The sequence below is a fragment of the Hyperolius riggenbachi genome, chromosome 1 (assembly GCF_040937935.1).
Source record: "Hyperolius riggenbachi isolate aHypRig1 chromosome 1, aHypRig1.pri, whole genome shotgun sequence".
Taxonomy (NCBI): domain Eukaryota; kingdom Metazoa; phylum Chordata; class Amphibia; order Anura; family Hyperoliidae; genus Hyperolius; species Hyperolius riggenbachi.
In genome coordinates, this window is record NC_090646.1 from 648047622 (window position 1) to 648061530 (window position 13909).

The 13909-nt window shown below is 49.2% G+C and overlaps 1 protein-coding gene across 1 annotated transcript in view; it reads right to left on the minus strand.

The window, feature by feature from the left end:
* Positions 1-10894, minus strand: part of CTIF (cap binding complex dependent translation initiation factor) — a 258156-nt gene extending 247262 nt beyond the window's left edge. The window contains exon 1 of the mRNA XM_068271884.1: positions 10814-10894. The gene's annotated coding sequence lies outside the window, so the exon portion shown is untranslated. The remainder of the gene's footprint in view (positions 1-10813) is intronic.
* Between the last annotated feature and the right edge of the window lie 3015 nt (positions 10895-13909).

Consider the following 13909-nt stretch of genomic DNA (forward strand, 5'->3'; position numbering starts at 1 on the left):
CTCCCCAAACTGTCCCTGTCCCTCCCGGGTAACAGACCTTGCACATGTGTATGCGGATTCACTCTTTATAGAACCACTATCTCAAAAATGCTACAATATAAAATACATGTAAACATGAGAAGTAGGTTTCTTCCAGACTAAAATAAGCCATAAATTACCTTTTTCCTATGCTGCTGTCACTTACAGCAGGTAGTAGACATATGACAGAACTGACAGGTTTTGGACCAGTCCATTTCCTCACGGGGGATTTTTAGGATTTTCTTTATTTTCAAAAGCACTTAGTAAATGGCAGTTGCTCTGTCCAACTCCCAAAAAAAGTGAGCAGTGAGCAGGCAGGTTGGGCAGCTTCTGTGTATAAATCCTTTGCAGAGAGTGTCTTTATAAACAATAGAGTTTACTACAGTATTGAAAATCTGCCTAGATTTGATCTAATATGGGATAGCTGGAAATCTTACAGACATTTGTAATATGGCTCTGTCCTCTATATGCTGCTGGTCAAATCATAGCTCCTGGATCTCCCCCCCCCCCTTCTTTTTTTCCACTCACATTTCACTGGCTCTGATGTGTACTCATACTGCAGGACCCATGTTTTATTTCTGCTTTTGTAGTATCCGTTTTGTTCTAGCTTTTTTTTTTTTTTTTTTTTTTTAATGTTTTTTTCTCCACACGGTTGGTTACAGATACATAGGTGACTTTTAAAGACTTGATACCTGTGGTGTCCCCCGGAATCTTAGTATGGTGGTTTAAAGTCCACCATTTTTCAGGTGGAGCACCTCCCCTATGTTACCGCCTGTGTCTACCTGATAGTTATTTGCTATTGTCCAGCATATGTTTTGTACTCGCTGTTCTCTACTCAGCGATAAATGTTTGTACCGGTTATTTTATACTGTTTAATAAAGCACTTTTAAAGAGGATCTGTAACGTCAAAACATCCCCTGGGGGGTACTCACCTCGGGTGGGGGAAGCCTCCGGATCCTAATGAGGCTTCCCACGCCGTCCTCCGTCCCTCAGGGGTCTCGCTGCAGCCCTCCGTGAAAGATGACGTCAATATTTACCTTCCTGGCTCCTGCGCAGGCGCTCTGACGGCTGTCAGCTCCGAAGTAGGCGGAAATACCCGATCTCCGTTGGATCTGCTCTACTGCGCAGGGGCAAGTTTCCGGCGCCTGCGCAGTAGAGCGGACCCGACTGAGATCGGGTATTTCCGTCTAGTTTGGAGCCGAAGCAGCCACAGCGCCCCCGCTGGAGCCAGCAAAGGTAAATATTGAACTGACAGTTGGGTCTGTCGCCGGCTGTTTGGAGGACTGCAGCGAGACCCCCGTGGGACAGAGGACGGCGTGGGAAGCCTCATTAGGATCCGGAGGCTTTCCCCACCCGAGGTGAGTACCCCCCAGGGGAGGTTTTTGATGTTAAAGAGTCTCTTTAATACAAAAACAATAAATGAGAAGGATCCCCCATGAGGAGATGGACTAGTCCAAAACCTGTTGGTAATGTCAGATTTCTACTACCTCCTGTAAGTGACAGCAGCATAGGAGAAAAGTAATTTTTGGCTCATTTTACTCAGGAAGAAACAGGCTTCTCATTTGTATGTGTTTACATGTATTTTAAATTTTAGCATTTTAGTGATAGTGGTCCTTTAAGTCAGGGCTGTGGAGTTGTAACAAAAATCATGCAACTCCGACTCAGGCTCCTCAGTTTATAAAACCACTGATTCCAACTCCAGGTACCCAACATTGTTATGACTCAGACTCCTCAACTCCACATCCCTGTTTATGAAACCACCGACTCCAGGTATCCTAAATTGCTCCGACTCCTCAACTCCAACTCCACAGCCCTTGCAAGGCTATGGAGGAGTGGCTACAAAAACCACTTAACTCCAAATCCTCAGGTTTATGAAACCTCCGGCTCCAGGTACCCAAAAATTGCTGTGGCTCAGACTCCACAGCCCTGCTTTTGGCCACATGGCCATGAGGGCTGGGGGAGTGACTACTGTCAGCAGAAGCCACACCTTCTTGGCCATGAGGGCCGGGGGAGTGACTACTGTCAGCAGAAGCCACACCTTCTTGCTGACTCACAGCCTATCATGAATACAGCTGGTCAGGGAGATGCAATCAAGCGCACACCCTGCTGATTTTGATCGGCCCAATTTCAAGCTGCATACAATTTGCATCGCTATTCATAGATTTCGAATTAGCAGGAAGAGAAAAAAAAAAAAAAAAAAAAAGGCGTAAGCGGGCAGCTGGAGGAAGCCGAGGAGAACTACAGGTATAGGCCTTATATTTTGGAAGAAAAATGCAATTTTTTATTTTTTTTTAACACATTTTTTTTCCTGCATAGTTGATCTTAAAGTGCCCATTATTGGTAAAATCTGTCATCCAATCGATCGGATATTGCTGGTGTCACAGATTGACAACGAACAATAGTTAACAATATATCTGCTTCCATGAATCAGGAGGAAGACACTGTGCAGATTTATTTTAGGATTTGAATCAGCTGTAACTTAGGCCACATACAGACATCAGACCATAGTCTTTGGAAAATGAAAGATCACAGACCAATCTTACCACCCTTCCTGTAGTATAAGAGCCATACTCTACACAGTCTTTTCTATGGAGCTGAACTCCACATCAGGAAAAAATCTTTGCAAGATGCTGCACACACAGATTCTGTACAGACACAAAAGATCAGCATCTGCAAAAGATCTGTCCCTGCCAAAAATCCATTCCTGCAAATTGCAATGATAGTCTATGAGATCTGCAGATCATCATACACACATGATTTAACTGACATTCATCTGCAGATCTGCAGATCTGAAAATCCATCCTGATGGATCTGATCTGCAGATGAGTGTCAGTTAAATCATGTGTGTATGATGATCTGCAGATCTCATAGACTATCATTGCAATTTGCAGGAATGGATTTTTGGCAGGGACAGATCTTTTGCAGATACTGATCTTTTGTGTCTGTACAGAATCTGTGTGTGCAGCATCTTGCAAAGATTTTTTCCTGATGTGGAGTTCAGCTCCATAGAAAAGACTGTGTAGAGTATGGCTCTTATACTACAGGAAGGGTGGTAAGATTGGTCTGTGATCTTTCATTTTCCAAAGACTATGGTCTGATGTCTGTATGTGGCCTTAGGCCTAGTGCACACCAGAGCGGTTCTGCTGCGGTTTGCGATCCGCTTGCGGCTGCGGATCCGCTTGGGTAATGTATCTCAATGGGGTGGTGCACACCAGAGCGGGAGGCGTTTTGCAGAAACGAATCCTCCCGGGGTGAGGCATTTTTTGAAATGCGGATGCGTTTCTGCCTCAATGTTAAGTATAGGAAAAACGCAAACCGCTCTGAAAAACTGCAGTTCAGAGCGGTTTGCCAGGCGGTTTTTGTTACAGAAGCTGTTCAGTAACAGCTTTACTGTAACAATATATGAAATCTACTATACCAAAAACACTTCACAAAACCGCAAAACGCTAGCTGAAACGCTGCAGAAAAATAAGAAAAAGCGTTTCAAAATCTGCTAGCATTTTGCGGATCTGCTAGCAGTTTTTGGTGTGCACCAGGCCTTAAAGTGCCCATTATTGGTCAAATCTGTCATCCAATCGATCGGATATTGCTGGTGTCACATATCGACAACGAACAATAGTTAACAATAGATCTGCTTCCAGGAATCAGGAAGTAGAAACTGCAGATTTATTTTAGGATTTGAATCAGCTGTAACAAGGAAATGTTTTTGTTAGAGGCTGCATTCACAGTGGGACGCTGCACTGTAATGAGACGTTAAAGTCACAACGCAACGGGAAAAAAATGGTGTTAAGCAGAGGCACAGTTCCTTTATATTTAAGGTAGCCATACATCTAAAGATTTGGCTGTACGGTCGACCACTCGATTCAATCATATTGAATCAAGAGATAATCCAATATGTTCCAGTGTGCCCAATCTGTGAAAAGTGGCTGATTTCACGTCAAATCAACCAGCTTAGGTGATCGAGCAGAATGCAAGATATCGGTTGATCAGACAGGAATCGGCTGCTGTTCACTTGTCATTCAATTCGACACAGAATCGATTTTTGCATTCAGAGCATGGAGACAACATCGGTCAGATCGGTACAATAGGGCTGTCTTTAAACAAAACAAATTGCCTGACAGAAGCTCTTTATCATTCCTAAAGCGGACCTGAACTCGCAACAGCATAAAAACCTTGAAACAAAAAACAATTCTTTGTTACAACTCATACAAATACTAAATCTGCAGTGTGTCTACTTCCTGCATTCATGGAAGCATATTGTTAACATCCTGTGTTTACAAATTAGCTGTTCTGCCGAGGCAGTCAGCTGACAGCTTAGGGATCAAATTACAGCTTGTGATTAGTCACAGATGAGGGGGAATCAGGGCTTGTTCACACCTAGGGCGTTTGCTCATTTTTTTTAAGCGCTGGCGATTTTCAAAATCGCCCTAAAAGCACTTGTGTAATGATTCCCTATGAGAGTGCTCACATCTGAGTGGTGAGATTCCGATCTGCTCACCAAAGCGTTGTCTGTACCATTTTCTGAGCGTTTTGGCTCAATGGAAGGTATAGGGAAATTGAAAAGCGATTGAAAAAGCGTTTTGTATAGTGATTTCCCCAGGGCTTTCGTGAATAAATACATTGTATTTATTCATTTCCGGGTGAAAGAGTTCCCTCCCTGACTGACGTCAGGAAGTGAAAAAATGAATCGCTGTGCAAAAGCACTTGGAAAAGCACAGAGAAAAACGCAGGGAAAAAAAACGCTCAATAAATCGCTCAGCGCTTGCAATAGCGTTGGCGATTTATGATGTGCACAAGGCCTTAGACAAGCTAAAGCCTCTAAATACATACAGGGTGCATTTTCTAGCGCATATAAAAAGGGAGTAAAAACCATGCTAGGCTTGTTACCTGTATCCCCAATATAGAGGTTTTCATTACCTCCTGTCTCCTGTCCTGGGACCCCCATGGCTTTATATATGAACCTCTTGCTTCCAGCAGGGTTGTGGAGTTGGAGTCGGAGTCGAGGAGTCGGAGTCGTGGCAATTTTGGGCACCCGGAGTTGGAGTTGTGGTTTCAGAAACGGAGGAGTCGGAGTCGCATGATTTTTGTACAAAATCCACAGCCCTGTTAAGTATTAGACTAAGGAGTCGGAGTCGAGGAGTTGGAGTCTGAGCAATTTTGGGGAGTTGGAGTCGGAGTCGTGGTTTCAGAAACGGAGGAGTCGGAGTTGGAGTCGGAAGATTTTTGTACTGACTCCACAGCCCTGGCTTCCAGGAACAGGACATGAGGAGCAGCAAATAAAATGACTGGGGTCATTTGCATAAATAATCCCTCCCCCCCCCCCCCCCGACACAAACAATGTAGAACACTAAAAACTACACATCAGGTACTGTATTTTTTAGACTATAAGACTCGCTTTTTCTCCCCCTTAAGTGGGAGGAAAAAGTCGCTGCATCTTCTAATCCAAATGCAGGGAGTTCCTGACTTGTGAACGCCTGCCAATAGGAACCTCCAACCCGCTGCAATGTTGGGGAACTCCCTGTACCGTGGCCATGCAAAGGAGGACACAGGGGGCCAAACAGAGGACACAGGAGGATACAAAGGAAGACACAAGGAGGACACAGGAGGACACGGAGACATAAAGAGGTACAAGGGAGGCATAATCCACAAGATTCCCCTTCACCATAGATGCACCAGGTTTGGTATATATTTTTTCCTTCTGCTTTTGTCCTCTAAACCTAGGTGCATCTTATGGTCAGGAGTGTCTTGTAGTGTGACAAATTCGGTATATCACAGTGGAGCTTGAAGATGGAGCTCGATAGCCTCCTGCAAATGGGTTGTCACGTGACAGCAGCAACTCCGCCTCCCACAGCCACATCCTCCCAAAAGAGGAACTGTAGTGAAAATAATGATCGCTTATTTTTTTCAATAATCATTTATGGATTATTTAGTCAGTGTTTGCCCATTGTAAAATCTTTGCTCTCCCTGATTTACATTCTGAGATTTATCACTGGTGGTGACATCTTTAGTGCTGCCGGGTGATCTGTACTGAGAGTTCAATGCACAGAGGGAGATATTGCTTGCTTTGCAGTTGAAAAAAAGCCGTTATTTACCACAATGCAACAAGGTTCATAGACAGCAAACTGTCAGGACCATGGTCCTGACATCACACTGTGGGAGGGGTTTCACCACAATATCAGCCATACAGACCCCCCCCCGATGATGTATTTGAGAAAAGGTAAAGATTACTGGTGGGAAAGGGGGCATCAGCTACTAATTGGGATGAAGTTCAATCCTGGGTTAAAGTTTCTCATCTAGAGGATGCAAAATGGGGAATTTTGTGAAGGGGTGGGGCAGGCTTGACACTCCGCCTCCGTCCTCTTGTTTCCTAGGGGACAGAGTAGCAGCAGAGACTGCACAAAAGAGCAGGAGGAAAAGAGGAGAAAATAAGCCAACTAAGGATAGGGGAGGAGGTAACATGTTCACAGCAGACAAAGCTAACACTATGTATATGAGTATGCGCGGTTTGGAGAGGGCCCTTTCACTGTGTGATGGTCAGTTCACATGACTGATATTGTACATACTTCTGTGGCCCAATGACTTATTCACACTGTCTGCAGAGAGAAAACATGGCAGATATATTGGCTATATGACAACGTAGCCGCTGGCTGCACAAATAGCGTACGCCGGGAATACCATTGCATACGCTACTGTCTGGTGAAAACAGGCTGTCTGAACAGGTGCATAGGAAAGCTCAGGGGAGATACTACGTGGCCACTGGTGCGCTGCCGTCTGATCTGGAGAACAGCCTTCCCCGGTCCTTAAAGGCCTCAATTCACCAGGGACGGATCTAGGGGGGGGGGGGGGGGGCGCAAGCGGGTCTCTTGCCCCAGGAGCACTTTGTTGAATTCTTAAAAAGGCGGCAAAATTTGGATGGGGAATGGCAGTTTAGGCGCCTAAACCTGACCTTGCCCCGGGCACAACTTGGTCTAGATCCGTCCCTGCAATTCACTAAGCATTAGGGCCCGTTTCCACTAGCGTGGGAACTGAACCGGATCTGCAGAGTTTCCCCGCAGGCAAATCGCGCTGGGAAACTGTGCCATAGGAAATAATGGCGCCGCCGGCTGAATCACTTGCCCTAGTGATTTGGCCGACATTGCCATCCATTTCCGTACGGAAGGCAGTGAATACCATTACCGTGCATGGCAGGGCTTCTGGGATTCGTCTGCGTACCCGCACACCAGTAAGAACCGCCACACCTCTCGCAGCCGCAAGCGGTGGCTAGTGGAAAGCAGGGCTGTGGAGTCGGAGTTGGAGTCGAGGAGTCGGGCAATTTTGGGCACCCGGAGTCAGAGTCATTGATTTCATAAACTGAGGAGTCGGAGTCGGATGATTTTTGTACATAATCCACAGCCATGGTAAATATTAGACTAAGGAGTCGGAGCCATTTTGAGTACCCGGAGTCGGAGTTGGAGTCGTGGTTTCATAAACTGAGGAGTCGAAAAATATTTGTACCGACTCCACAGCCCTGGTGGAAACCCAGCCTTACTGCATTCAGTAATGCAGAAAACTCACAAAATGTCAGAAATTGGAACTCACACAGATTTCCACATTCGGTAAATGAAGCAAAAAAGTGTTCAGTATTATATAAATAAAAAGTTAAAGAAAACTTCCACCGCTGCCCAGCTGATCGGGGGCCGTGTTCCTGGCTCGTAAATTACCAACTACCCTCAGGACGGTGCTTTTTCTTTAACCCATTAGCAGCTTCTAAGGAGTTATCTCGTATGAAATGAGTCCACTGCTTTTGACCTCAGCCAGCAATCTGCAGTTTCTACTTCCTGATTCATGGAAGCAGACATATTGTTTACAGCCTGTGCTTTCAAATGGGCTTATCCGCCATGGCAGTCAGGTGACACGGGAGAGATCAAATTACAACTTGTGATTACACACAAATGAGGGGGAATTAAACAGGCTAAACTCTCTAAATCAGAGGTTCTGAAACTTTTTGGGGTGAGCGCGCCTTGATGGCTTTGACATTTTTCAAGGCACCCCTGGGCAAAATCAGCTAGTGAAATGCTGTTATGACTGTTATTAGGCAGCCCCCCTCCAAGTAGCTAGTGATGTTAATTAGGCATCATACTGCCTCCAAGTAGTAAGTGACACCCTCCCCCACCCCCAATTAGGTAGCAAATCCCCGCACCCCTCCAAATAGCTAGTGATGCTCATAAATCTGCAGAATGTCTACTTCCTGCTTTCATGGAAGCAGACATAGGGTTAGCATACTTTGTTTACAAATTAGCTGCTCTGCTGAGGCAGCCAGCTGGCACAGCTGAATGATCAAATTACAACTTGTGCTTAGTCACAGATGAGGGGGAATCAGATAAGCTAAACACGTTAAAATACATACAGGGTGTTGAAGATCTGTGAATCTACAAAACGAAGCAATCTGGAGAATTGATGTTACATTCAACAATCAGTGTGATGTACCACAACAATTGCCTGGCACAGACTGGCTCTCTAGTGAGCACATGCCAGGCATCCCCTGCCACTCGCTCCTGACTCGCCATGTGAAGTCTGACAGCATGACTGACAGTTGGGAAAACGTGAAGTCTGGCAGTTGGGAAAACGTACGGTAGTTGAATGCACAGAGAGTTGCTGAGGGTCTGCATCTCCCAGGATTGCTGGGCAATTCTTTTATCAACAGTTATTTGTTGATCAGTTATGGATAATTGGTTTTTAATGACAACTATCTAGTATGTGTACTAAACGTCTATAAAACACTGTTCTTGCAAATACAAAAAAAAGCATCACAAAGAGTACTGAACTCTGACAAGGGAAACACTTTTCAGCATGACATCACTGCGTCAGGGAATGACATTATAGCTCAAGGGAAACGCACTATGAAGTGACATCACAGCTCAAGGGAAACGCTCTATGGGATGACATCACAGCACAAGGGAAATGCTCTACGAGAGGTCATCACAGCTCAAGTGAAACGCACCATGACGTTACATCACAGCTCAAGTGAAACGCCCTATAGCTCAAAGGAAATGCTTTATTGGATGACATCACAGCTCAAGGAAAATACTCAATAGGATGAGAACACAGCAACAGGGGTCGGCTCTGGGGCAGGCATGGGCAAACTCGGCCCTCCAGCTGTTACGGAACTACAAGTCCCACAATGCATTTGCCTTTATGAGTCATGACTGTGGCTGTCAGACTCCTGCAATGCATTGTGGGACTTGTAGTTCCTTAACAGCTGAAGGGCAAAGTTTGCCCATGACTGCTCTAGGGGATGCACATCTACACAGCTGGAGAGAAACACTCTATAGGATGACATCACAATTCAAGGGAAACACTCTATGGCATGACCAGGGCTGTGGAGTTGGTACAAAAATCATCAGACTCCAACTCCTCAGTTTATGAAACCTCCGACTCCAGGTACCCAAAAATGGCTCTGACTAACCCTCCTAGACTCCAACTCCACAGCCCTGGGGATGACAGCACAGCTTTACTCCATGGGATGACATCACAGCTCAATGGAAATGCTCTATGGGATGACATCAGAGCTCAAAGGAAACACTATGGAGTGACATCACAGGTCAAAGGTAACTGTTGGATGACATCATAGCTCAAGAAAATAGCTCTATGTCTAAGGGATGACATCACACGAAAGGAAAGCAGTCTATGGAATGACATCAAAGCATCAGGGATGGCACTTTATGGAATGACATCACTTAAGGGAACACTGTATAAAAATAATTATTTAATGTAGTAATCACACTACTGAAAGGCTTGCTGGGAGTTGTAGTATCATGTTAAACAGCCCTCATCGCAGATGCCCCAGCCAGGGTCTGCCACACATTACTGGTACCATTAGCTCCTTGACGCACAGCACAATGAGGGGCATAGACAGCGATATTCTGAGCTGAAAATAAACAGGACCACAACCACTGCCCAGTGAGCAGCTCTGGAACTACAGATCCCAAACTCATATTCCACACATGCCCTTATTTAGCAAAGCGAAGATCCTCCAACAATCGCAGACGCACCACCAGACAGAGGCACCATCCAAGCACTGGCGCAATCTTCTCAAAAACTGATGAACTACAAGTCCCAGCCCACCTACCCAGCATCTAATGTATAGATAGATGCATCAGCAAATTTGTAACAGATTTCCAGAAAAAAAAATTACATAAAAATAGCCATTCCTGGCAATAAGCTGCATTCAGGGACAGCTGAGGCCTTGGTCTGCCGGCAACTGTGGGGGACCTGTGCCATCAAAGTGGACCTGTCACCTCTGCAATGGGCAGATGTTTTGTTGACATGGCATTACATGAGCTAGAATCATCACTATTGGACACACTGCCTCTTGCCTCACTAATGGGCACAGGGCACCCCTGTAATGGACAGTGAAACCCATAGCTAATTCCATACAATGCTATTGCAGTCAGTGGGTTGGGGGGTTAAAGGTTACAGCCAGCAATCAGTGATAACCTCCAGCACAGCAGCCCCTGCTGGACACAGCCACGTCCACAGACCCCCTCCTCCCCAAGAGGACCTGTCCCCCATGCAGTGATGGAAGCTGCCCATAGTCTGGCGGGGAGGCATGCCATACCCCAGCGCTGGCACCAGATGCACAGACAAGCCCTACACCGGTAACCCAACTCCGATCTGGCTGCCTCCAGTGAGGATGGGTGACAGGTCCTCTTTAACCCCCTCACTGGGAAGTTCCAGGCAGCAGACACGGAGACCCCCTGCAGCAGGCAGACTCGGCCCAGCCCTCCCACGCCCCCCGGGGTCCCCCTGCACTCACCCCGGCAGTGGACGCCTGTCTGCCCGGAAGAGCGGCCGCCGCACACTGACACAGGAGAGCCTGACACAGAATGCACAATTGTGACGTCACAGAACCACCCAGAGCCGCACCACGTGCAGAACCCCAGCCGCGGGGCATGCCGGGAAATGCAGTCCTCATCTGAAACTGCTGTTCCTCTGACTCTCCACTCACTGAGACTGAGAGGCTGCTGTGCAAGTGAAGAATCCCTGAGCTCCTGACTGGCAGTGTCTGTTCTGCAGTGTCACTGGGTCTCCATGCCTCCCATGCCTGACAGTATCACTGCCTGGCAGTGTCTGCTGTGCACTGTCACTGGGACCCCATGCCTGGCAGTGTCACTGGGACCCCATGCCTGGCAGTGTCTGTTCTGCACTGTCACTGGGTCCCCATGCCTAGTAGTGTCTGTTCTGCACTGTCACTGGGTCCCCATGCCTGGCAGTGTCTGTTCTGCACTGTCACTGGGTCCCCATGCCTAGTAGTGTCTGTTCTGCACTGTCACTGGGTCCCCATGCCTGGTAGTGTCTGTTCTGCACTGTCACTGGGACCCCATGCCTGGCAGTCTCTGCTGTGCAGTGTCACTGGGCAGGGCCGGGCCGAGGCATAGGCTGGAGAGGCTCCAGCCTCAGGGCGCAGTGTAGGAGGGGGTGCACAATTCATTCAGCTGTCAATTCTAATTGTGTATGAAGCAGAAAGAAATAAGAAAAGGGGATACATAGCAGTGACTGCAAGCCAGATAACTATATATTAAGGTGTTGGGGAGGTTGTGGGCCCTGTGGAGCCTCTTAGTCTAATAGCAATCCGTGTGTGACAGCTGAGGTGGGAGGGATGGAGGGGTGCACTTTGGTGTCTCAGCCTTGGGTGCTGGAGGACCTTGTCCCTGCTCTGTCACTGGGACCCCATGCCTGGCAGTGTCTGTTCTGCACTGTCACTGGGTCCCCATGCCTGGTAGTGTCTGTTCTGCACTGTCACTGGGTCCCCATGCCTGGCAGTGTCACTGGGACCCCATGCCTGGCAGTGTCTGTTCTGCACTGTCACTGGGTCCCCATGCCTATTAGTGTCTGTTCTGCACTGTCACTGGGTCCCCATGCCTGGCAGTGTCTGCTGTGCAGTGTCACTGGGACCCCATGCCTGGCAGTGTCTGTTCTGCACTGTCACTGGGTCCCCATGCCTGGCAGTGTCTGCTATGCAGTGTCACTGGGTCCCCATGTCTGGCAGTGTCTACTATGCAGTGTCACTGGGACCCCATGCCTGGCAGTGTCTACTGTGCAGTGTCACTGGGACCTCATGCCTGGCAGTGTCACTGGGTCCCCATGCCTGGCAGTGTCTGCTGTGCAGTGTCACTGGGACCCCATACCTGGCAGTGTCTGTTCTGAAGTGTCACTGGGTCCCCATGCCTGGTAGTGTCTGTTCTGCACTGTCACTGGAACCCCATGCCTGGCAGTGTCTGCTGTGCAGTGCCACTGGGACCCCATGCCTGGCAGTCTCTGCTGTGCAGTGTCACTGGGTCCCCATGCCTGGCAGTGTCTGCTGCGCAGTGCCACTGGGTCCCCATGCCTGGCAGTGTCTGCTGCGCAGTGTCACTGGGTCCCCATGCCTGGTAGTGTCTGTTCTGCACTGTCACTGGGTCCCCATGCCTGGCAGTGTCTGTTCTGCACTGTCACTGGATCCCCATGCCTGGCAGTGTCTGCTGTGCAGTGCCACTGGGACCCCATGCCTGGCAGTCTCTGCTGTGCAGTGTCACTGGGTCCCCATGCCTGGCAGTGTCTGCTGCGCAGTGTCACTGGGTCCCCATGCCTGGCAGTGTCTGTTCTGCACTGTCACTGGGTCCCCATGCCTGGCAGTGTCTGTTCTACACTGTCACTGGGTCCCTATGCCTGGCAGTCTCTGCTGTGCAGTGTCACTGGGACCCCATGCCTGGCAGTGTCACTGGGTCCCTATGCCTGGCAGTGTCGGCTATGCAGTGTCACTGGGACCCCATGCCTGGCAGTGTCACTGGGTCCCCATGCCTGGCAGTGTCTGCTGTGCAGTGTCACTGGGACCCCATGCCTGGCAGTGTCACTGGGTCCCCATGCCTGGCAGTGTCTGCTGTGCAGTGTCACTGGGACCCCATGCCTGGCAGTGTCTGCTGTGCAGTGTCACTGGGACCCCATGCCTGGCAGTGTCACTGGGTCCTCATGCCTGGCAGTGTCTGCTGTGCAGTGTCACTGGGACCCTATGCCTGGCAGTGTCACTGGGTCCCCATGCCTGGCAGTGTCTGCTGTGCAGTGTCACTGGGACCCCATGCCTGTCACTGGGTCCCTATGCCTGGCAGTGTCGGCTATGCAGTGTCACTGGGACCCCATGCCTGGCAGTGTCACTGGGTCCCCATGCCTGGCAGTGTCTGCTGTGCAGTGTCACTGGGACCCCATGCCTGGCAGTGTCACTGGGTCCCCATGCCTGGCAGTGTCTGTTCTGCAGTGTCACTGGGACCCCATGCCTGGCAGTGTCTGCTGTGCAGTGTCACTGGGACCCCATGCCTGGCAGTGTCACTGGGTCCTCATGCCTGGCAGTGTCTGCTGTGCAGTGTCACTGGGACCCTATGCCTGGCAGTGTCACTGGGTCCCCATGCCTGGCAGTGTCTGCTGTGCAGTGTCACTGGGACCCCATGCCTGTCACTGGGTCCCTATGCCTGGCAGTGTCGGCTATGCAGTGTCACTGGGACCCCATGCCTGGCAGTGTCACTGGGTCCCCATGCCTGGCAGTGTCTGCTGTGCAGTGTCACTGGGACCCCATGCCTGGCAGTGTCACTGGGTCCCCATGCCTGGCAGTGTCTGTTCTGCAGTGTCACTGGGACCCCATGCCTGGCAGTGTCTGCTGTGCAGTGTCACTGGGACCCCATGCCTGGCAGTGTCACTGGGTCCTCATGCCTGGCAGTGTCTGCTGTGCAGTGTCACTGGGACCCTATGCCTGGCAGTGTCACTGGGTCCCCATGCCTGGCAGTGTCTGCTGTGCAGTGTCACTGGGACCCCATGCCTGGCAGTGTCACTGGGTCCCCATGCCTGGCAGTGTCACTGGGTCCCCATGCCTGGCAGTGTCTGC